Source organism: Eulemur rufifrons, chromosome 2 (genome assembly GCF_041146395.1).
Source record: "Eulemur rufifrons isolate Redbay chromosome 2, OSU_ERuf_1, whole genome shotgun sequence".
Classification (NCBI taxonomy): Eukaryota; Metazoa; Chordata; class Mammalia; order Primates; family Lemuridae; genus Eulemur; species Eulemur rufifrons.
Window position 1 is genome coordinate 107,647,155 of NC_090984.1, and position 26,446 is coordinate 107,673,600.

A 26,446-nucleotide genomic window follows, 5' to 3' on the forward strand; every position below is an offset into this window, starting at 1 on the left:
ATTTTCTCCTGCTTCCAGACTGTTGTGAGGATCATACTACTCCATAACTAGGGTTGGACTCACCTCACATTTATGACCACAAATACCAAATGTGCCCTCAACATTAACAACTAATATGAGATGTTAGAGAAGAAGGTTAGGCTGTGGGGAAAATAGGCCCCAGACATGCCATGGTTTGACTGAAATTTACTAACTTTGATGCAACAGTCCAATGTTGATCTCCTGGTCAGGCATGAGATGACTCTTCTCTACTAGAGATCTGGGGCAGAGACTTTCCCCATCTTCTACCTTTGCCATCATCAAAGGTTTAATCATTGTCTGCATCCAGCTGGAAGCAAGGAAAAAAGGGGACAGAAAAATGGCTCTTATGTTTCTTAGATGTCTTGCTTGAAAGTGACACATGTCCCTTCTGCTCACATGTCATTAGATACAGCTCAGTTTGTGGCCATCATATTTTGAAAGGCAATCTGGAAAATATAGTCTAGCTCTGTGGTCAGAAAGAAGAATTGTGTAAAATATGGGTAAATTAGCACAAATTAGTTAAGGGCAATGTTGGAGAAAAACAATCAACTAAGAAAGAAACAAAAGTACAATCCAGATCATTTGAATTTGAAGGGAGGGTCTTGCTATGATAAACTCATTTATTTTTAAAGATCTTCTTTTGAAAACATCATATATTTGTTTCTTTCTAAATAAATGCAATGCTAGGAACATAATCACGTCTTTATTTGATTTTCAGAATGAATTTCCAGAGGCCTGGCAAAATGCTCAATTATGATTATTCAAGATTGTAGATATATAAGGTGAAAAAATCTTTAGTAAATCTATATTGGCTCAAGGCCACATCTTGGGAGTAATTCAAAGTGTTTATTTAAAAGATTCCCTCACATAATCTTTTCTTTCTCTCACTTTTTAATGCAGTAGTTTAATTTTATGGAACCTATTTGAATTTATCTTTTATAAGAAAAAAACATTTGTTATATTGCTGACTATAAAAATAAGGCATGACTATAATAGAAAACATGGAAAATACAAAAGAGAATGAAAAACAAATCACATTTTACTTCTCTACCTAGGCATAAGAGTTTCAAAAAGTTCTGTTTATTTTCTACTATTTTCAATCGAAATACATTTCTTGTGTGTCCAAAATTTATCTTGTTGACTATTATGTCTCTGAACACTAGCACAGTTCCAGATGCATAATAGGAGCTCAAAAATATATTCTGAATAGGAAATAATGGAATTTATTCCCTTGTTTATTTCTGCACATTTTTTATATAGTTGGGATTGTTCTGTAGTAACAAAATGATGCTCAACATATTAGTATTACTTTATATCATGAAAAGTTTTTATAAACATGTTTAATATCTGCACATGATTCTCTTATATGGATATATAAATATTATCCAATTAGGCCCTATTTTAATCATTTAGATGGGTTCTAGAAGTTTGCTAGTATAGATCATATAAATACTTTAGAAGGAGACTACTGTTTATCTCCCTAAATCCATTAACATCCCCTCCCCCACACACACTCCACCTTTATTTCTATATAATGGCGTTGTAATGAGTTGGCTGGTAAGTCAGGGACTATGATTTCCAGCCCCTCCTTCCAGCTAGATGTACTGAGGTGACTAAATTCTTGCCAACAAAATATAAGTGAAGGTGTCACATAATTTCTTTCATGACAAACCCCAAATTCATAAAATATAAGTAATCTGGTCTACTAATTTTTGTAGAAATTAATATAATCACACACTCCTAAATTACTAAATATGTTTCAGCTTTCACTAGAGACTGTATCATCTGTTGTGATCTTGATCCACTAGTACAGAAAACTGTTATCAGGAATCACTTTTCCTGTGCAGTTTCAGCTTGGAGTTTACAAATAAATGAATAGACCGTAGGTTGATTTCCACTTGGAAATCTATAGGGTGATAGTGGGACTGACCACCTACTTTGTTGGATTCAGTTATACTCTTCAACAGTGGTCCTTAAATTTTCGTGCAACTGCATCATCTGGAGACTTGCTAAACCACAGATTTCTGAGTCTAGCCCCAGAGCTTCTGGTTCAGTAGACATAGACACAATCTTTTTTTAAGTAAGAACATTTCTTAAGAGCAGTTTAACGTTCATAGCAAAATTGAGAGGAAGGTACAGATTTCCCATATACTCCCTGTCCCCACAATAACATGCATTAATATGTTTCTAGATGATGCTGATTTTGCTGGTCTTGACATTACGGTTTGAGAACCACTGTTCTTGAGAAACTAGAGCTTAATTCTTCCAGAATGACAAAAATGAGAGAATGATAAATAAAAATAACATCTTCCTTAGTTCATTTCTGTGAATATGTTTTAAAGGAACTTCAAAAAATTCAGCATTTTTCTCCATGCAACAATAATTATTCAAGCCATTTCACTTGTCTTCATATCTCTAAATAGGTGGTAAATACTTTGAACATGTAGTTCAATTGTCTTTGTTTTTTCTTCCCTGAGGCAGCTCTAGTGAACATGTGGAGGAACTAACACTGCTGAAACCAAATGATCTACATATCTACTGGATCACTGGTCTGTGACAGAGAATGCTTTTTTCCCCTACTAGCTTGTTCCAATCATCAGATGGTTAGCTTATCGCTGATGCTTAACATTTTAAATGATCCACTTGTCATGTAGGGTTATTAATCTTCACAGTTTAACAGAGAATTCTAGACATCAAAAAAAATGGGAAAGAAATCTAACCATTGAAATCACACAGTACAACACTTTTCACTTCTGCATTTAGGCCATTTTATTGACTTATAAAACTGAACTGCTTAATTCAGCATGTGAGACGGTAATGATTAAAGAGAGCTATCTCAGGCCTGCAAAGCAGTACCTAAAAGAGCAGATGCCTTGCAGGAAAGATGCTAGGTAGAGTCTCAGATGGATTTATTGCAAGACTCCTTACAAAACTTTTTTGAACCAACCATTTCACTTTCCCATTAAGGAGCCTACAATGTAACCCACACTATCCTCTGGATCAAAGTAAAATTTTTCTGATATCATTCTGCAAAATCAAGAAGTGGCTACAAAGAGGGTATCTCCATCATCAATAATACCAGCTAATACTACACTGACTCATAACATTCATAACACATTTTAATGATACAAAGCAGATATTGGTACATATTTTTAGTTCAATCTTCATTCTCCACAGAAGGGGCATCATAAATTAGACAAAAAGATCACTGTTATATAATACTGCATGCTCCAGAAGATAAAGAGGCATTAACTTATAAAAGTGAACTAAAAATCTTTGCACTTTCTGATTAAATCCCACTATTTTTAGCCTATGGCATTTCCAAGAAAATTATAGTCCTTCACAAGATTATGTATAGTTATATGCTCCATATTCTAGGAAGTCCAATGCATGACACAGAACACATAGTGTGGGTGACTGTCAAACTTTCTTTGAACAAATATTCTCAAAGAAGTGAATCATGGTTTTGAATTAAAGTCCTTATATTGCATAAGTTTTACTTTCTGAATCTTTAAGTTCTTTAATTTTAATGTAATATCACTTTATGTACTTGCCCTAGAAGTGAGGTAAAGCCACAGCTATTCTGTAACTCCAGGTCTTAAAGGAATTACCACAGGTCACTATTTGACCAAGACTGAAAATCTTCATAGATTTTCTTTTAAAAAATTCAAACAGGTCACAGTAGCAGTGACAGCTGTTGGCATTAGATAACTTCCTTGGAGGCATCAAAAGACTGTCTGAGTATAATAGCCTAAGGCAAAGCAGCCAGACCAGAAATCTATGAGACCAGCTTCAACGGTCCAGTAAACCTACATTTAGATTATTGTGTAATGACCAATCTCATTAGGAGAGGTACCCTAATAGGGTGCCACACCTACTGCCATGCTATTTTTAAATACACATAACAACCATAACTAAAATGTTTAGTTCAAAGAGAATGAATGATAATTCTGTCATACATTTGGTGTCAAATTATTCGAGTATTTTGGAAGCTTAGATCTGCTGCCATTTATTTATATAGCATCATTCTTAAAGTTTGAGTTGATTCATTCTTAGAATGCTTCAAGACTCCGTCTTAATAATAAGAATGACCCTCTAATATTATTAGGCATTTGATGCTGTCTCATTGAGATAGGGAACTGGCAGGTCCTGCTCTAAAAGGATCATAAAACCTGAACCAAGATCTCTGATAAAACATGACACAGTGGAGAAGCTGGCCAAAACCAGCAGGAACCAAGATGGTGACAAAAAACTACCTCAAGTTACCCTGACTACTCATTAAACCTTGCTTATAAGTATTAGCATATTAAAAGAAACTCGTACCAGTGCCATGACAGTTTACAAATGCCATAGCAACTCCCAGAAGTTACCCTATATGGTTAAAAAGAGGAGGGGCTCCTGCTTCCAGGAACCTCACCATTTTCCCCAGAAATCTGATGAATAATCCTTCTTCTGCTTAACATAAAATTAAATAGAAGGTATAAAATGAGACCTCAGAAACTCACAAAGTTCTGCTCTCTGTTAATTCTGAGAGAGAACCACTGCCCTGTCTATGGGGCAGCCTCCATTTTTTCTTTTCTTACTTCAATAAACTTGCTTTTGCTTTACTCTGTCGGCTCACTCTTGAATTCTTTCCTGCAAGAAGCCAAGAATCCACTTGGCTTTCAGTCTGAACTCCAGTTTTGAGATCCACTTTCCTGTATTACCATCACAAATCATCCACAACTTGGAGCCAGATATCTGGAGTTTGGAATCATTGTGTTGCAATTTACCAGCTTGCTGGCCTTGGGCAAATGACTTAAATCCCCTGAGTGAACTGTGCCTCAAATATAAGATCTTTAGAGGGAAAGATGAGATAATAAAAAGGACCACTCACAGCATAGCATATAATGCAAATTGTGTTATATACATTTATCCATAGTTGTTAGAGCATGGCTGTTCTTTTTACTTAAATGTGTGGATGGCTACCTGAGGAAAAATGCCACTGATAAGTATATCTTTCTCATGGAGTAGTTGCTCACAAAACACAATTCCTTTGCTTACAGAGAGTATCTCTGATTAACATGTAGATGCAACTGGAGATATGAAACTTCAATTGATATCAGTTATGTATGTATTTAAAATAAATTTATTTAATTTCTTCATCTCTAAGGTAAATTTCTTTATTATGTAATTTCTGATAGAAGAATGATCTCAGAACAATTTTTATTAAAAGGACAGAAGGATCCTGAAACTCTTTATGTCTACAGGATGAGGGCAGATGTTTAACAAGGAATTTGGCACATGAAAATCTCTTTGCTTTAATCATATATCCAATACATAATTGTTGAGCAACTACTATGTGCTAACCAAAAAGGCAAGAGCTAAGACAAAACAAAACACATTATACTATTAATACCTGTCCTCGTGGGGTTTACATTCTACCTCAAAAGTTTTCTACTGTACTGCCCCCAGTTAAATGTGATGCCCCAAATTCCACTAAGGCTGTGAATTGTACATTTGTGTTGTAATTGTGAGACAAGCTTAAGGCTTTTTTTAAAAAAAGGAAATTGAATTAATGCTCTTATTTATTTCATAAATGCCTATTATTGCTTACTCTTTGTCACTAAGTAGTGGTTATAATGTCCCACTTTATAAATGTAAATGTGCTATATCTTCATAGCAAACATATGAAATAGGTATTATCCCCATTTTGCAGATGGGAAACTGAAGCACAGAGAAGTTCAGTAATTTGCCCAAGATCACACAGCTAGTTGCTGCTAGGACTGAATTCAAATCAAGACAACCTGACTACAGATCTGAACTACTAAAGTTTTTCAGATAATATTACTCCTGATCTGTGTGTGAACTAAAAATGTTAACCTCAGAAGGGTGAAAATTTGTTCAATGTCATTAGAAATCTCACCTTCATTTCTGGATTCTTCTCTGTTGATTGAATATATTTATTTTTCATATTCATAGAGTGTCACTGACTAATATTGTTCTTATCTCTGCATTGCCATTTTCTTATTCCTCAAACAACTTCTCTAGAAAGATATGAGATTTGCACACCACACTTTGCTTGAGTGTTAATATGTCTGTCACATTTAAAATGATTTTTGATCTTTGCTTCTTTATAATTTGATCTAAACTTTTCTTGTTTTGTTCTCTTTCTTGCAGCTCAAATACAATTTATTTTTTATTTGAATTATATGCAGAGTAAGCCTGATATGGTACAATAATAATAGCTAATATATAAGAGAGGCATTTTGTTTTAGTTTTTATTATTTTTTTTTAGCTTATACTGGCACTGGAATAAGTGCCTGACATATATTATCTTATTTAATTCTCACAGTAATTCACTGAGTTTGGTACTGTTTTTATAATCCTTTTATAGGTTATGAAACTGAGGCTTTTAAAACACAAAAATGTAGGTCAAAGCATTCTATAAAGTTATTGGCACTTAAGATGGAAAATAGACGTGTTGGGATTTGAGTACAGGTTCAGGAGAGGCCAAGGCCCAAACTCTTTACCACTGGTAGTATTTGAAGAATAAAGATCTGCCTTTCTGAACAGTGTGTACTTCAGTGAATTACTCAGGTTCTTTGACTATCAGTTAGCTATTTTTAGTTTAAAATGCAGAGCATTCCTTCATTGATTGTACATTTATTTATAGTGCCTCCTATACACCAAAACCTGTGTTAGGAATAGAAGACACAAGGATGAATAAGATATCTTTCATCAGTGACCTTAGGAGGTAATGATATTATATTTACATTATAGAGGTATGCAAAGATTAAATGAATCAAAAGACAAATTCTACAGAATAGAATCCATAGTATAATCTCTCTCTCTCTCTCACACACACACACACACACACAAAACTATTATATCTGTAAAGACAAAGGGTGGTAAAAAGAAGATGTGTATGTGTATGTGGGGTCCCATACTGACTAGAGCCTTTGTGTGGCTGTTTTATAAATACATGTCAGAAATCCACGCCAAGGAGAATATTCTGAATCACACAGAAGGCCAGTTTTAAAAATGCTTTTCTTCATAGACTCTGCTGTAAAACTGCTTGTCTACAGAGAAATGATACCTGGTATTCTCCACCTAAATTTCAGAGCGAGTATGGTAAGTTAGGTGAAAAATGTATGTCGAAGTGCATGCATTTTTATCTTTAGGTTGCTAGTCACATATTACAGGCTAGATAGGTAACTAGGATTCTTAATTAAGAGACTATTAAACATTTAATAATTTCTACAGTATTAATAAGAAGTGATGAATGATTAGCCATGCATTAAGGTAGCTACAAAGTGTTTGGGGACATGTTAGCAACAGAGGACCACTTACTAGATATTACAGCTTCATTAACAAAGAATACTAGACATTTGACAAAATAAAGATATCTGTATCATCTCTTCAGAGGCTTGAAATTATTTTAAGGAGTGCTGCAGAGAAATCTAAGTAACTACCTTGAATGACTAATGAAATTAAAGCATTCTACAATGACTGATATTAATATTAATGTCATTTTCCTCCAGAAACAGTTCATATAAGTACATTATTTACAATATTACATTTAAACAATTTTTGACCCATACTTACTAGTTCTAAGGTGGAATTTCAAAACAGTTGTTAAAACTAGTACTTCCCTAATGTAAGATGAGGCTGTGTAACCTGACAATCAAAAAAAAAAAAAAAAAAAAAAAAAAAACCAAAGAGAGAGAGAGAGAGAAAGGATAACAATGGATTAAAAAGTAACCATTACTTTAGTATTTTAAAAATAGAAAAAGAAAACAGTGACATTTTCTTCTGTTATCTGGCTTGTTTTGTTTTGTTTGGTAGCTGATTCTACTTCCTGCCATGCACTTGGTTTTAATCTTTGTATTTCCTTCCCTCTGAGTTTATTGTTTTAATTACAGGGCATGGAATTCCCTGGGCCTCATCCCCAGCCTCTTCAGTTCCCTCCTCACTTGACCTTCCTGGCAGCCACAGACACAGACACAGAGATCCACTTTCTAATCTTGGCTTTAGGTCGGAGGGATTAACTGTGGAAGCCCAACCTCCTTGGGCTCAGCCTCTCTTCAGCTGAAGGCTACCAGCCTAGCCCTGCCTGCTGCCACCTCCTTTCTGATCTCTGTACTTCTGGCTCCTGTGCAGTTGCATCTGTTTCTCTATTATTTTTTCTGCACCTGGGCCCCTTGTTTTAAGTGGTCTCAAGCATGGCAATGTTTCTCAAACTTCATTTATTTTGGTGTCATTGTCATGATTTTTGTCATTCAAGTTACACTTGTATTGTTATTTACATAATACACTAATTTTAAATTAAATTAAGCACCATTTTCTACTTAATTTTTTGAATCAAATAACTTTGAAAAGCAATCTTGATATTACTAAGCTGTATGAAAAAAATCTCTTAAAAAAAGCAACTTCAGAATTAAATTCAATAAAGACAAAAATCATATGATCAAAGTCTCTCTGGATATTGTTGCACGTCTGAGGACTGTGTTCTGTTTAGTGATAATGGAAATTAGCACGAGGTGCAGTGGTGCTACTTAACACAGTGACAATAAGCCCAGGTTCTCTCCTTCTCCCATCAGAGTGACTAAAAGAACACTGAGGACCATGTAAGGTGATAAATTGAAACAACAGTGCAGAATTTCCCTAAGCTCAAATTTCTGCCACAATTTTAAAAATCAGCAATGAATATTAAATATAATAACCACTTATAACTAAATAAGAAAAAAGGCATGACAATCCAATCAACTTCCCAACTAACAACCGGGGGTGGCAGGGCAGAAGATTCTGGAACAGAGTGAAGAGGGGCAAAAGAGCTTAGCTCCTCACCTAACCCTGCACCCCAGAAAGCATAGTGATGAGATGATACTACCACTGCTTGGCATGAATGGAAATTAAAAAAATAGATTTTAAAAGAATCATCTCATTTTAAGGGCTAAAAGATTCCTAGTTTATGACTATGTATTATATAATTTTATGTAAGGTGTTCTCAGTTAGCTTTTCAGCATTTCTTTTTTTGCAGTGATACTGTATAAAACACAATATATAAAAATTATTAAGGAAAGTCCTGGTCATAAGGAAGGTTATGTACTAACCATCTCTATGATTAATTGAACAGTCTTTATGCTACAAAATGCTTGCTTATGTGGTCTCTGAAGTTCATTTTAATTTATATACCCTAAACTATGTTCAGTTTCAGTTACAAAATCCTTTAATAAAAACAGTTGCCAAAACTTTACAGTATTAAAAAGGAAGTCCTTCCAAGCTGAAATTTTATAAAGCACATCTTATAGGTGATGATATATTAAATAAAAGGTTACTTTAATAATAATTTTTTTGCCAGCATAGCTTCAATGCCATATAAATGTTTCCTATTCAATTACCTGCTCACATTTTTCATCTTCACTGATTTTGCAATGATCAGAATATTTCTCTTAAATCCCACTACATTAATCCATCAAAGTGCTTTTTTCATTAGGCAATGAAGTTTCCCACCTAGAATATTGCCAGGGAGGATGATGACATTTCCTATTGTTTTGCCTCTGGACTGCTATTTGTGAGAATATTTTTATTCCTCTCACCTCCCATTATTCAGAAAGCATAAGGGATTTGCTATGCAGAAGGGAAAATTGGAAACCCATGAGAATCAGACTTCTGAAATCCTTCAAAGGATCCTTTACTGCCTATTCTCAGTCTCTTGCAGATTTACTTAATTAATCACCTTTCTATTCATTAATTATTGAATACTTTTTGTCAGCGGAATGTTCACTGAATGCAGAATCAAGCTTAAAAATAAAAAAAGAAAGAAAGAAAGAAAAGAAAAGAGTCCATATTGTAGCAGGCATCAAAACATCAAGCAAGGAAGATATCAAAAGCTCCTCTAAGGAGGTTGATGGCTGAAAAAGATAAACAGAATCTCTTCAAAGACTAGCCTATTCAGCAATACAACCCTTTATACCAGATAGTGGGCAGAGAATACTCATTTCTTAGATTCAACTTTTATGTTGTCGGTTTCTTCTTTGGTTTTGTAGGTCATCTTAATATTTTGATGACATAGAGTTTACTGGTTTTCCAGCAGCATCCATAAGGTTTCATCAAAAGAAGAAATTATAAAGAATGGCAGCAAAGTGTCACTCTGGGTTGATGCTGAAAGCAATGACCTCTGTGTTGAATTGATGGGAAATAAAAGATCTCTCTGTCACCTCAAAATCATTTGCTTTTGCCTCCTGGAACTCCCGTATTTGCATCATTGCCTCTTTAATATCTTACTGATATTTACACACTTTGACATCTTGACAAAATGTGAGAATACCTGATATACGAGACAGGTCAGCTTTGGCCAACCTATTATTTTACAATAGCAAGAAGGGCAGGGACAGTAGGATTATTGGAACCCTGAAGTGCTGCATCATCTATTTTACAATTTTGCCTAGACTAGTCTGTTGATCAAACATTTCCTTAAGTAGCAGATATTTACTGAATTCCATATTAGGAGGTAGACTACAATAGGAAGATCTCTTTCTCTATGAAAATAATCAACGTTATCTGTGAGAATGCATGAATAAACCGTGATGTAAAATAGCAAGGTAATGACTTTGCATGCAATGGAGGTTTTGAAAAGAGAGAGTTCAGCACGGTGCTAAAGCAGTCAGAGACATTTTCTTGGAAAAGCAAAAGTTAATCAGGTCTTGAAATACAGGCAGAGTCTTCTAGGCTGGGATTGTATTTCAGATGGGAGATGGAGGGGACGGTGGCATGAGAAAGGAGAAAAAGTTTGAGAATCCAATAATGGTTACAACTGGGTAGAGCAATTCTGGCTTTCTCTAAGTCTGGTTTTACTTCTTGAAGCAGAGATATGAAGGGAATGGAAGAAAAGTTGGGCTTTAGACAGTTGATAAAAATGGCTAGAAACATTACCCAATTTTATTCATTAAACGTATGTCTACTTGGTTAATTGAATAGAGGCAATTATTCATGACATGAAGCATGAAAAAGGATCAGGAATGTCCCAAAACTTCATGCTTGAGTTGGGGTGAATGGTCCATTGATTTATGGGATATTTGTTGCTCTGAAGCTCAAAATCTCCTAAGTGCTGTTCAAGAAATTGAAAAGGAAGTGGCTTATAAATGCTAATATTTGATATGCGGGATTAAATGTTACAGACACACAGGAACAAATCAAACACAAGACTAGGTATATATGCACCAAGAAGAGAACACTAAGGTTTTATGAGGTACATGAAAAATGTTGTTTCTTATAAAATATACATGAGTGTATATGTGAATGTTTAGTATTAGGATTATCAACAAGATAAAGCTAGGGAGTATCCCCCCACCCCTACTTCATTGTTTAGACTTCAAATAAGCTTTTCCTTATCCCCAATATAAAGTGTTAACCCTTAACCATACCTCATGCAGCTCTCCAGCAAAATCCATATCCCTCTCTAGTACCTCTCCCTGAGATACTCCTTCATAGCAATAACATGGTGAAATGGTTTGATTTATTGCCTTTCTTTCACAATAGATAAAGCTCCACAAAAGAGATTTCAACTACCTTGGCTTTTGTATCTAGAAGAGTGTTTGGCACATTATTAAATATTTGTTGAATTAATGATCATATGTATTTTCCAGGACCCTTCTTGGTGAAAAAGAATGTGGTGAAACAACAGAACTAATCAGTAGAAATAACATCTTGATGGTTCTTTACCATGAAAACAGTATACAAAGGTAAGCCTAGTGTGTAAAGACATAGTCTCTGTTTTGAAAAAAGGAAGCTGAATTGTGATAACAACAGGAACAAGGGCCTGAACAGTACTGTATTATAAAAGGGGAGCTGAAAACTGGGCCTGACCCCTAGTTGGGGCTTAGTAAATGTGTAACAGACTTCACCATCTCTAAATTCAAGAGTTGTAGGATGCTTTACAATTGCCAGTTGGTAAATACCACTAGCTTGACTGTTCTGACTTTTAAAAACATATGGCCTTCAAATGTAAGTATATAGAACCTCAAGACTTACTAAGTTATCTAATGCAAAGAACTTAAACCATCTCATCCAGATCACAGACATATGAAGAGACTTCGCCAATTTCATTTAACACCGTTTCACCAATGCTTAAAAGATTATCTGACACATTAAAGGGCTCAATAATTATTTGGACAAATCAATAACAACATTAGTTATTTAGACTGTACATTTTGATAAATCTGATCATAAAAGGAACATACTTCTGTGAGGTTACAAAAAACTCAGCCCCCAATAAAGTAATTGAATAATATTCTTTACACCCAAAAGCTACGTGATGTAATTGCCTTTAAAACAGCATCAATATAATTAATAAAGACAGATCTTAAACACATCAAGCAGTTAAGGAGGTTGTAAGTTTAGTTAGTTAGGTTTGACCTGACTTTTAATTGTTGACCTTGAGGCAAATTACTTCCAGGTAAAAACTGAACATCTATTTGCTTAATCAGCTTTTGAGTGGCTTAATTTTTTAGATAATTGTTGTTATTTTTCTTTCCTCAGTTTTAATTGCCAATTTTAAGTTCTGGAGAAAATCTCAAAATTTACAACTGTAATTTTATAGGAAGGCCTAATATTATAAAGTTTATTGCTTAGTTTGTGAGATTTGAGTGGTAGACTGTTTGAATAAGGTTTTGATAGAAAAGCATCAGTGAAAGAAATAAAATGAAATAATTTCTTGGAAGAAAAAGTGACTTTCCTCCTTCCAATACAACTTCTAAAAGTCAATACATACGACTTTGTTTTCAAAAACAGACATTAAAAATGGCAGCTATAGGGCTGTTCACACAAAGACTAAAAGAAAATAAAGGAAACGTGGCTGAGATAGAATGCTTCTGTGTTAGAGTCGGCAATGAAACTGTTGTAGGTCAGGTCCAGAGACGCAGTCAGTGCCTCCAAATTTGTGTGTGTAGGTTGGGGGAATTATTGGAGGGAAAGTCTCAGGAGACCATGAGAAATGAAGAAAGCAAGATCGGGTGGGAGTAAGTGGAAGGGTGATGTTATTGGAATAGAGGTCTCAGCCTCCACAAGTAATTCTAGACCTGGCATGATTCTCCAAAAGTTGCCCCCATTTGAGGCCCAGGGGACAGCCCCTCATCAGTCATTGGATGAGTACTGTCCTGGTGAGGGGCATATTGTTGAGTGTGGCTCAGGATAAGACCTGAAGAGGGACACAGCTGAGAGCCATCAGCCTATACTGCCATGAACTAAGGGAATAAACAGCTTGATTTTGGCAGAGGATCTCAGCACTTCCCAGCATCCATGACAGAGAATTTTTGTTACTGGAAAATGATATTATTTACAAAATCCTTCTTTTGATTTTATGCAGGAAACTATAATACACACGCGCACACACACACACAGACACACACAAGAAAGGGCCATGTTTTCTCCTTTAAAAAAAAAAAAAAGATAAAAAAGGAAAAAAGCAACACAGCATAGTGAAAAGGAATGGCGAGAATGTGATCTCCTAAAGAGAAAACACTTCACCTATATAGTTTACTAAGTAAGAGCATGGAAAATAGTTTGATACTTAACAAGTGTTCAAAACTTACTGGTTAACATAATGAACACATTAGTTATTCTTAAGTCCTTTTTAAATCAATGAAAACAGTTTGCCTTTTAAACAACAGGCAGATATTCTCCTCTGCTTACTTGGTTGGGACTTCTGTAGCCTCCTTTCTGTAATGAACTACTCACTTCCACTAAGAAGAACAACCCCTTGTCAATGGAGGGTGTTGGCAGCCTTCTCAGTGGGGAAAGGAAAAGAATCATCTGAAGAGATAATCAGGGATTTTCTTTAGGCTCAAGTTAACTTCTCCAGTGCTCTGAGTCAGAGTTTGATTTCAAACTCAGTCTCAATAATTTAATAGCTGTGTGACCAAAAAGCAAGTTTCTCAATCTCTCTCAGTCTCAGCTTCTTGACTACAAAATTGGAATATTAGTACAAATCTCACAGGCTTGTTGTATGTTTTCAATTAAATTGGTCTGCAGACCTAAAAAAATATCTGGGAGATTTTTAAAATAATTACAGTGAAATGATAAATTCCTTTTTACATAAAGCACAAAACCTAAGAAAAAGTATATGAGTGGTACCCTTTTTTACCTTTGATGAGAGCTTTAATATATAAAATAAGAAAATATAACATTTGAAAGAAGGCTAATATTTTAAATATATCAAAGCATTTTATGAAACAGCCAAGGACAAGGAATGATTAAAAAAATGGAAAAAGTATACATAGATGTAGTTCCAAGAAAACAAAACCTAAATGATATATAAACATATGGAAAAAATGTTCAATATCACTCATAATTAAAATTAAAATAACAATGTGATATATATTTCCACTTTTTAAAAAGCAAACCTAAAAAAGGAAATAGAAAAGGTTATATAGAATGCATTGTGTTGGTGAAGGTCCAATAGCTCAGGTTCATGGTTGGTTTAAGTGTAAATTAGTGTGATCTCTCTGGAGAATAATTTGGAAATAGATATTAAATTAAACTAAACATGCCTTTCAACATAGCTATTTAATCTTCAGAAACGTATATTACTGATAAATTTATGCCTGCATGAATATTTGCTGCAATGTTGTTTGCAGTGGGAAAACACCAAAAACCTGTATTTACCTTAGTAATTCATTAGTTCAATAACAAGTTATATACACATTTAATAGATTAATTTGTGTTCTAAAAACAATGAAGAAGCTATTGTACGTGTTGTTGTGGAAAGAATCCAAGATAAATTGTTAAATTAAAAATAAAAACAAGATACAGATGACTGTAAAATGTGCTTCCAATTATGTAAACAATTATGTAAGGATATGTGTAAGTATAATTGTATACAAATTGCAATTCAAAGAAAAAAAAAACTTGGAGGTTTATCTGTAAATATTTCCTAATTGGAGAGGATATTGAGGATAAGAAAGAGACATATTTTTTATTGTGGACAGTACATACAGCTTGAATTTGTAAGATATATGCATGGTTTGTTTTAAAATGTATGATATTGTCACTTAAAAACTTCAGAGAGCGAGAACCTAGTCTATCTCATTTAACATGGTATCTTTGTTACCTGGAGCTCTGCCTCCTACATAGTGAATGTTCAATATTATTGAATGAACCCATGTATAAATGTCATGCAGAAAATTTAGGATTCCCATTATCTATCTCTAGCCCAGAATCTTCTCCTGAGTTCTAAATGTGCATTTCAACTATGCTTCTGGAACCTCTACTCAAATGTCTCATAGCTACCTTATACTTAGTGCATTCAAAACGGGTCCATAGGCACCTGTCTTCTAAAATCTTTTCTTCTAAGCTCTATCTTAATAAATGGTGCTATATCCAGTGATAACACACACCAGAATTTGATTCCTTTCATTGTATCACTAATGTAATTGACATTAATTTTGCTCACCTGAGCTATTGCAATAGATTCCTTCCTTTCCTCTTTGCAATATATATTTATATGGCCAGAGAGAGATTTCTGGCTATATAAAGTATAATTATCATAACTCCCTATTTTAAAACTCTAATGATCTCCTACCACCTGTGGGATAAAGTTGTGACTGTTGCCTATGGCCTGTATGGTGCTCTTTGATCTTCCTAACTGTTCAGCCTTGTTGGGCTCTGCTACAAACACCAAACTACCTTTATTCTACATGTGCCATGATATTTCAGGCTTCTATGCCTTTAAACACTCTGGATAAATTGTCCTCTCCTCCTTTTTCTCCTGGAAAATATCCATCCCTCTCTTAATGTACAACATAGGTGTCATGCTTTTTGAGAAGCCATTGGTCAGACCAGATATACATATATTCCCAATTGGACTTCTGTCACTACACTTATAAAACACTGAGGTCTGCACATCTGTTTCTCCACAGGACTACTAATCAGGGGCTGGACAAGTAAAAAAAAAAATACTGAGCTGAAAGAAAAATGTATGATTTGGCCAAACATCTGCTTGGTTAACCCTAGAATTAAAGAGCAAAATAGTTTTCCTCTTACAGCCTACTTTCCAGGAGAAGATAATAATGAAACAACCCAAGAAAATAAGTTCCCTATTGTGTTTAATTTTCTAATCCCTCAGAAAGGACATTTATAATTCTTTTTACAACTTTCTGATCATAAATGAATTTTTGGTAAAAGTTGCTTTACATTAGCTTGCAGGAGTCTATGTAGGTAGAAATATTTATAAAGTACATTTCAATGAGAGTTAAATATGAAAAGACAGTGTTGGTTCAAATCTTTGTATCTGACCTCTGAAAATCTTTGAAAAATAAAAGAATACAATAGACAAGTTACAACAACTACAGGAATATCAGTTATCACAGTCGAATGTATGTGCAAATTTTACTTGGTTTATTTCATCCTGGAGGAGCAGAAAATGCTTCATCGTGAACAGAAATTATATCATAATAGAACATTCATCACTTGTATAATACAAGCCTTTTCAAAGCAGATAGAGCACGTTGTTACTGACAACTGAAAGGCGACTTTTGAAAGGACTAAAACTGAAGGTCATTTTTTAAGACTTCACAAAAGCACATAAAAGTTCTAAGCATTATTCTCCCCTATTATGAAGACAGAAATTAAGTCAGAAAGCTAATGATTTCACCTGTCATATGAATTTAATATTCTATAAATAATAAGATTTTATTAATAGTTTCCTCCCATTACTTTAGGTTTGTTTTTTTTTTTGTTTTTTTTTTTTTTTTTTTTGCAACAATCAACCAGTAATGCAGGGCTGGACTGATTCTTGAATGGGCATGCATGAGCATTACACAGTTTTTATAACTATTTAAAATAGAGATAAACCAACTATAGTGTTTGGGTCAAATCTATCTAGTCATCTATCTGTTTTTGTATGTCCCACAATCTAAGAATGATTTTTATGTTTTCATTACTGAGAACAATAAAAATAAAAATATTTCATGGCACATAAAAATTACATGACATTCAAATGCCAGTGTCCATAAATAAAACTTTACCAAAATATAGCTCCACTCGTTCATTTACATATTTTCATGGCTTCTCTTGCACAACAGTGGGAGTGTTGAGTACTTGTGACAGAGACCTTATGGCATGCAAAGTCCAAAATATTTGTCTGACCCTTTTCAAAAAAAGTTTGCTGACTTCTGATCTAATGTAAAAAGGATATTAGAACATTTTTCTGTAAGAAAAAAAGTTCAGCATAGTACATGGAAGTATTGTCTCTAAGACCAATGTAGTTAGCATGGCACTATGTCTCCCAGATGGTATGATTAAAAATAAGTGTGGATTTTACACAACCATTCTTTGCTGAGTCCTAACAATATTAACTGACAATTAGTTTCTCACATTTTCAACTTCTAAATGCCATAGGAAAAGTAAGGGAGGAGAGGATGTGAAAGGAAATAAAGTCCTATAGTTATATCTGAAATGGTTTATAGGCAAAATGCATGCTTTATGTTATCTAATAATATAAATTTCAACACATTTCAGATGGTTATATTTTTCTTTGGCTTATAAAAACTGCTGATTTAGCACAAAGGATATCTGTTTTATGACAGCAATGACTTGTAATTCTCTCTTAGAGGAATGTGTAGCATATTGCATATGAGAAAAATATGAGAATCTTATAACTTAGTGTCTATAGTGACACTGGAAGATGTTAAAGCGAAATCAAAAGCAATAACACAACATATAGGCATCTGAACAAACTTCAAAGCCCATTACTTCTATGGTCATGAGATGTGGTTGAAATATCTTCATCCATCATTGAAACCTATAGACTTCCAGTGTTAATTTAGATGTGCTGACAGTTGTGTGGGAGGAATGGTGTCAAAAATATAGACATACGCTTTGCATCCCTTAGTTAAATGTCGCTCACAGTTTCCAACACGAGAGCATTTCATTGCCTGAGATTTCACATCCAGGGTGAATACTGGCAGCCCGGAATGTCTGATTATTTTCAATTGGTTATTTGTTTGATGCAGAGTCAAATAAGTGCCCAAGTCAATCAAGAAGTTTCTAAATGCTTTTGAATTATCTGGGAGCAAGAAAGCTTTGGCTTTGATAGGACAGCAAATTTAAGTTCATGTTACAAGACCCTCATCTGTGTCATTTGAGGCACCATTTTTCAAATGGTTCCTATATAGAAGATTTACAAAAAAGAGAGAGATAAGTGAATCCAGGCCAACATTCTGACATCATCTTCTCTCCTCAGGGATTTAGAACAAAATTGTCGCCATTAGTTTATAATGTGAATTGATGTCACAGGATATTTTTAGGGAAGAAAAATCTTAAAACAAGTGAGATTTCATATCCATCTAAAAATGCTACAGGCAAAAGGTATTACGGTTTGTGACAAACTGTGATGTAGCTTTTAAATAAGTGACTCCCGATTTCAAGTTCTAACACTTTTTGCCATCTTATAATCTGAGAATTATACATAATTTTTTCCTAAAGAACATTGTTTATCATGTGAGTACCCATCATGGGTACAAACGAATGACTCATCTTATCTTTAAATTTTAAAAATAAACTATCTAAAAATTTACATGTAAGAAGCTTAAAAATAAAGTTCTGTAAATTGGGAATACATTTTAGCATGCTACCATTAATAAGTGGATGTGAAAATAGTGGAGACTCACTGGAAAATATATCTTTTGAATAGTATATTCAAAATTAATATGTTCAGAACTAAAATGTGACATTATTCAATAACATGATTCTAATGATTTATTATTTTATTTAGTGATAAAAGTACATAAAAGTACTCACTGGCTTTAAAAAATTTAATAAATGATGCCAGCTAAATCATGAAAGCCCAGATTTAACCTCTTTCTATTACTTGATCCAGGCAGAATGATACTGAATTGGAGATGATAACAATGAGAAGGAAGCTATTATTTCTAATAAAAGCATCAACACATGCATTAAGAAGTGCTTATTATTTGTTGGACCCTGTTCTGCATAAATTCAACTTGTATCCCCTACTACAAGTTCTATGAATAATCCCATTTTACAGACGAGAACACAGATATTTAGAAAATCGAGGGAGAGTTGTTGAGGTTACACAGCAACAAAATGGCATGGAAATGAAGAATAATGTAATCAGGTTAGTCTAACATGTTGCTTAACAGTTATCAATACAGTTTATGGATTCTGGGTACTCAAACGTTTGGGATTACTGTAAAAACAATCAACTCTAAAACAAGATTGATAATATATTTTTTGACAGGAGACAATCTCTAAATGAGTCAATTCTCAGATTTTTTATGCATATCAGTCATGATTATACTGAATTTCCTCAATAAAACTGAGTATGGATTTTGGAACCAGAGAAGATGATTGAATCCCAACTTCACCTTTTATTAGCTTTAGGCCAGTGATTAATCTCTCTAAATCAGTTTTTCTTCCATCAAATAAGCATAATGAAACACCCATATCACATTCTTGTGATAATTATGGAAAAATATAATCAGAATCATCTTTATGAGATGTATAGTGCGTATAGTTACAAATTACTATTAAGGATACAAAAATATTATACACATAATACTATATAATAGGAAATATTCTACCAATAAATGTGTAGTTCTATTCATGCATACATCAGTTTTTATTTTATCATTTTATGTACTTTATTATCTCTAATTATACGATTGAAAAGGAAAAAAACACAATTGTTTTAGTCTTGTTGTATGTATTGAAGGCCAATAAAATAGCACTACTTGACTATATTCTGTATTTGTCCAAGTTTTATTACAAACTCCTTTTGTTATTTTTGAAATTTCAGAGACCATTTCTGTAAGTTTCAATAGGAGTTTTAAATACAAGGTAATCAACATAAATATATATTTTCTGAACAACCAGAACGTTTGGAAGTATCAGTTGTTTACCCACTGAGAAAGGAAAATACTATTTAGGCCATAAATGGAAGCCAGGTGTCCTTCATTAGCCAGGTGCCATAATTGAGAAGATCTGGGTGGGATCCTTGCTAGCAGCTGGTGCTACTGTTTGTATATAATTCCAAGTCTTTATTTTCTACACAATTATGACTTTGTTATAAGCCATAGGTTGGCAATCCATGACATGTTCATTGAAGACAAAATAAATTTGAGCAACCCTTCACTGCTAGTTCAATTAATGGTGAAAATATGTACTGTATAGAAACAATAACTAACACCTTCTAGCCACAGCTGAAATATCTGCTTTTGCACAAAAGTTCTAAATTATTCATATTCGAGAAACTGATTGAGGAAGATGAAGTAAAGAAGGAAAAGAATGATTTCTCTTTTATACTTGGCAATCTGAATGTGTCTGCTTTTCTTATATTTTCTTTTATTCCTATAAGTTTGGACCCATATTCTCTTTTATAAACAATGTATCTTGCCAGTATGTTTGGTAATACCACCTTTAGTGAAACAGAGAAATGAGAGAGAGCATAAATTTAAAGAAATAATTTTTTAAAAAAGTTCTTGGAAAGAGTAAAGGCTGTTGTACACTGTTCTATGGAGAGGGGACTGATGGTAGCTGCTGCTAGCAATATCAACACCAGAAACTCTGAAACCAACCACATGAGAATGGGCAATATCAGAGCCTATACAAGAGACAGGTAGGGAGTTATTAGCATATATATAACACTGTAAAAATACAATGGGAAGGATCATTTTTCTGGAAAATTAAAAAAAAAAAGCAAACAAACAAACAAAAGACTGAGAAAGAAAGAGCCACAGATCACCTTACCTGATTAATTTCAATCAACCACCCAAACTGATAGCCTATGGATGGATGAGCGGGGGACTCCAGAATGTTTGCATGTCCTCTCTGAGATTCTTTTAGGTTGTGAATCATTTTGCTTAAGCTAATGACTCACTCATGGCCAGATTATCCATAATAGTCCTTAGATATTTGCAGAAAAAGATAGACTTTATGAAGAATTTTTTAACTTTCTTTTCCAGAAATTTAGGAAAAATAATGTATCCACTTCTAAGCAATTTGGGAATGAAATGTGTGTTTTGCACAACTGCACCCACTTCATTTAAGTATTTTCTTTCAGTAAATGCCTGAATCATTAGTTTTTAACTCCATCAAACATCAATTCATTGTCTGGGCCTGCCATTGTCCTGGGTGTTAAGAATAAGACTACAAAAAAGTTGTGGTCTATGTTTTTGAAGAACTCACAGATATAAATATATTTAATGTACAATAATTAGAACCACACTTGTAAACAGAAGACTAAAAAAAAAAAAACAAACAGGGAAATCTTATTACCAAGTGAGGAGAGGGGAATAGGCAGATAAAATAGTATGTACAAAAACAAAAGTTTGAAAGAGTTTGACTTATTCATGGAATGTTGAGATTTTTTTTTTTTCTAGCAAGGTGTACCAGCACTTAAGAGGGAGTCACAAAAAGGGGTAATTAGTGCAATTGAGACTGCATTATAAATGGTTTCAGATGTCATGACCATGGATCTAAACCTCACCAGATGAAAACAGAGGAAATATATTGTGCTTTAAACAGACAATGACAGAATTTACTTTGCCTTCTTAAACAATAACCCAGGCAATGGATCCATTCTAGGCTGAGATTTAGGGTATAGTATAAATATGGGCAGAGGGTCAAAAATAAGTTCATTTCATTGAGAGAGAGAGAGAACATATTATTCCCCTTCTCATCCCAAGTACTCATTAATATGTTCCTTTTAAAAACGTGCATTTTGAAATCTATTCATGTTTCATATCCTAAATGTTTATCAAGCCACCCAGCTCAATATGAGTTTTATTTTTCTGTGGGATTGTTTTTACTATCACTCATTTATTTGATAGGTTTTGCATGGGTTTTGAAAAAGTTCAATCAATAATTAGGTCCTTGTGTTTGTTCTACAAAACCATTTTACTCTGGGGATGGCAAGTAAAAAGTTAGAGGCTTGTGGCTCTCTAGCAAAGAGTTTTATTCCTTTCTGTCTAATTTCTGCACTTTTCCATTAAAAGAAACAAAGAAAAGAAAGGAAAGGAGAGCAGAGGAGCCTGGAGGGGAGGAGGGGACAAGACGGGACAAAGCAAAGAGATCAATGGCTCAACTTTTAAAAAGAATATCTTGAACCTATAAGATCTGACACTGGGTATTGAAGTAGAGAAACAGACATGTGTTATATCCTTAGGCAGGCTAATATTTGCCTAAAATCCCTGGACAAATTTTCTTTGTTACATATAAGTTCAGCCTGATATTTTAAATTTATCTTTCCTTTCTAAAAGAGTGTATAATTTCTTTTTACTTTTGTGTCTACCCTGACTCCATCCCCTTCATCTCAACTCCAGCTAGCTAGTTGTTTAGATTTAGACCTTAATTCTTTGGCATCACTATCACAAAAGGTTTTTAGAATAGTTTGGATAAAGAGCAACATCATCAATAAGAACAAATAAATACGTATTTTATAGGCATTGTTCCAAGAACCCCTGGTGCTGTTTATTTGGCTGTTCAATATTGTCAGTATGATTAGATTATAAAGAAACAATAGACAGTTTATGTTAGAAAATATTGATCATTTATTGTCACTACTGTTTTTTATTAATGTAAGTTTATTTTAGAAATGTTGGCAAATACATAAAATATAAAGACAATATGAATAATCTATGCTTCCGTCTCTGGAAACACTTTTTGTATGTATCATTCCAGTCTTGATTTTATGTATTTATGTATCTTGCAAAGTAAAACTTTATTTCACTTACTAATATCACAGACATTTTTTTATATTATCAAAATAAATCTCTTCAAAGAATGTGTTTTATGTGTACAAATTATGCTATAATAATGGATGCAGTCAATTGAAAAACTATAGCAATTTTATAAACCTGGGCTCTGGAGCCAAATTTCCTGAGCTTTAATCACAACCTCACCATTACTGAAGTATGAACTTGAGTAAATTCCTTAACTTCTCACTGCCTCAGTTTCCATATATGAAAAATAGGTATAACAAACAAAACCTACTTCACAGAATTGCTCATCTTATGCCATGATTTTACATATGTAGAGCAATTAAACACTGCCTAGAACATAGCAGCTATGAGATATTATTATAATCAGTTCTTAAATCCCATATTGTTAGACATTTGGATTGTTTCCAACTTTATGAACTTTTGAATAATAATATGCTTAACAAACTTGAACATAAAATTTTCTAAAGATATCACAGTCAAATGATTTGTGATTTTCATATATAATGCAAAATTGCCTTCCAGAAAATTATAAAGTTTATACTACCATCTGTCACCTTAAGAGAAACTGCTTGATAAGCACAAAGAGGGCCTATCATTAACTAGAATGCATTTTATTGGTAGCAAAGTTAAATGCTTATTTGTTTTATTGGTAATTTATAATTTTCACTTTTTAAATTGCCTAGTCATATTTTCCTTTTTGAGTTTCTTTCTTTTAGGCAAATTTTATTATAGTTTTAAAATTTTATAGGTAAATATATTTGTCATATTTGTTGCAAAAAATAGTCCAGTCTTGGTTTATATTTGAATGTCATGAGTAGAAATTGTCTCATGCTTTTTGTTTGTGAATACTTTTTTTTTTTTTTTTTTTTTGAGACAGAGTCTCGCTCTGTTGCCTGGGCTAGAGTGAGTGCCGTGGCATCAGCCTAGCTCACAGCAACCTCAAACTCCTGGGCTTAAGGGATCCTACTGCATCAGCCTCCTGAGTAGCTGGGACTACAGGCATGTACCACCATGCCTGGCTAATTTTTTCTATATATATTTTTAGTTGGCCAGATAATTTCTTTCTATTTTTAGTAGAGACGGGGTCTCGCTCATGCTCAGGCTGGTCTCAAACTCCTGACCTCGAAAGATCCACCTGCCTCGGCCTCCCAGAGTGCTAGGATTACAGGCATAAGCCACCGCGCCCAGCCTGTTTCTGAATACTTTTTAATATTATGTTGCTTTTCCTGATTTCTGTGCTTTCCTGCATATTTGTGGTTATCATCTCATCTTAGTTTATCTGCGTCATTTCTTTCAGACTACTTCTTGAAAATACCATACCTCAGGACTTTGTTTTGGCCCAATTTGTCTAAAAGTGAATTTAACCCATTCACATTTATTGCTTTAATTAATGTATTTGCTCTTGAATCTAACATCTTTTTCTATCTTGATGTTGTATACAGTACTTCACTGTTTCTTCTTACCTACTTAATTTTGCTAAACATAGTTAATGCTTTCCTTTTTTCTCTCTCATTCTTTCTGTAAGAAATTCCATTCTTTATTATAATGGTTACTATTAGTTAAATCTATTTTTATCTAATCATTAAAGTCAATACTGAAACCATAGCCTGTCTTCTTATTCAAAATTGTATTTGACTAGAGCCTTTAATGGAAATTCTTTAGTTTCTCACTAAAATACACATAAAAATAAAAAATAACCCATGACAGATAAATGGATTCTAGAATATTTGAGAAATGTCCACTACCTAGAAGTACGATCTGGGTTAAAAAATGCAAGTTTGCTCTATCACAGATATAACTCAGGAAACAGATTGTTGGGAGAAAAGAGAGCTAGAGACTCTATGAGCTTTCTTCCCTTCCTCATTGACACAGAACCTCAGACCTTGAACCACTGGGGAAATTAGATTGCTGCTCATTGAAAATGAAGGAAAATGTGACAGAAATGAACACAGAGAGAATGACACACTAGCACTCTGGAGGGGTATTGCTCCTCTGGAAGAGAAAGAGAAAATGAAAAAGAAATGATCATTTACAATAAAAAAACAACCTAGTCAATAGCACCGCAACCCAATGTTCTTTAAAAGTCTCATGCTCTACCGACTGAGCTAGCCTGGCCCAGTGTTCTTTAGTTGAAGAAAGACTGATGTATTTGGATTAACGGAGTTTTTACATATCAGGTAAAATTCGTATAAAGAATCAACATTTGAGTTTTTTCTGGCATAGTTTTCAATAAGGAGAAAATTCGATAAAGGGTAATTTAAGGTGTTTGTTTAATTGCATTTTTTTTAGCAAAGGAATTAATTGCAAAGGTATGACCAAGGTGCAGGGAAAACACAGATATTTCAAGAACCCAGACTAGCAGCAGTAGAGGTATCATACTTCTAGGCCCAAGGAAGTTGTTTACCAGAAATCAATAGAAAGAATGTTGGATAGAGCAGACTATATTGAGACACTACTGAGTGACCTTTGTTCATGGGCACAGCCAGGTTGAGGCAATTTCAAAGTGAAAGAGGCAGGGAAATCCTGTTTTTACTCTCCCACCTGTCTAAGATTTCCTGCTGTGGCTAAAGGCATGAAAACACATTGATTTAGTGCACATAGGTCAACCTCTTGGGTAGGGAACAAGTTGAGAAGGATGGGGAATAAATCTAGTGGACAGATGGAAGCTATCTTGCACAGACATATATAATTTTATATGCTCTTGACAAATTTTCACTCTGGATATTAAGTACAGGAGTCATCAGACCTGACGAATACTAGGCCTAAAGCTATTCATGCTCACATACAAAACTAGCTTGAAAAATCCACATTCTCAATTTATCAAGAATGAAATAATAGACTTTTTTATTATAATACCTTTTAACATAATTAGCCTCTCTGCCAAAAGGTAAATGTATTCGCTTGAAGAAAAATACGTATTATATTCTGGTTTCAAATAAATTGAATTATAGGATAGATTAGAAAACAAATTAGGAAGGATGAGAGCTCTGAATTTGAGGCAGCATTTAAATTGACAAAGGTGCCAAATATCTGGCATAAGTGTGTGCCATTCAAACCAAGAAAAGAGTGGTTTAGGACCAGCAACTCCTGTGCAGTTGATCTTTTGAGAGGAAAGCTGGAAAAAGGAAACACCTCTCCTGAAACCTGTGACTCTCTAATACTTCTTTCAGCAAGTACATATCTCCTAAGTCAATCCTCCAGGGACTTTCATTATAGATAGTCAACCTTATATTGATTTGCTAAATGTGAATCTAGATGGGAAGAATGGGATGATGATGACTATGATGAAGATGATAATAAAGTCCATCATCTAGTAATATGTATTGTCCCTGATTCTGTGATAAGTGACTTACATACACTGCCAAAATTAAGCCTTAAATCAATTTTATTAATATTTACATTTCACAGATAAAGAAGATGCTTGTGAGAAAATAATTCATAATCACAGGTTTACCAAAAGACATAGTTGGGAATTAATGCAACTAGTTGATTCCAAACACCAGGATCTCAATCTCTTAGCCCTATAGTAATGCGTATTTCATATAATCACTTTATGCCATCTGTTCTTCTCTCCAATGTTTGACTATATTCCCACGGAAGATCATGCCATTGGAAAAAGTGTGTCTCTTCTGATTCCCCTAGAAGACATTTTAACTAACCAACATCTCCAGTCTACTACTATTATGAGGTAGTTCTTTCACCAA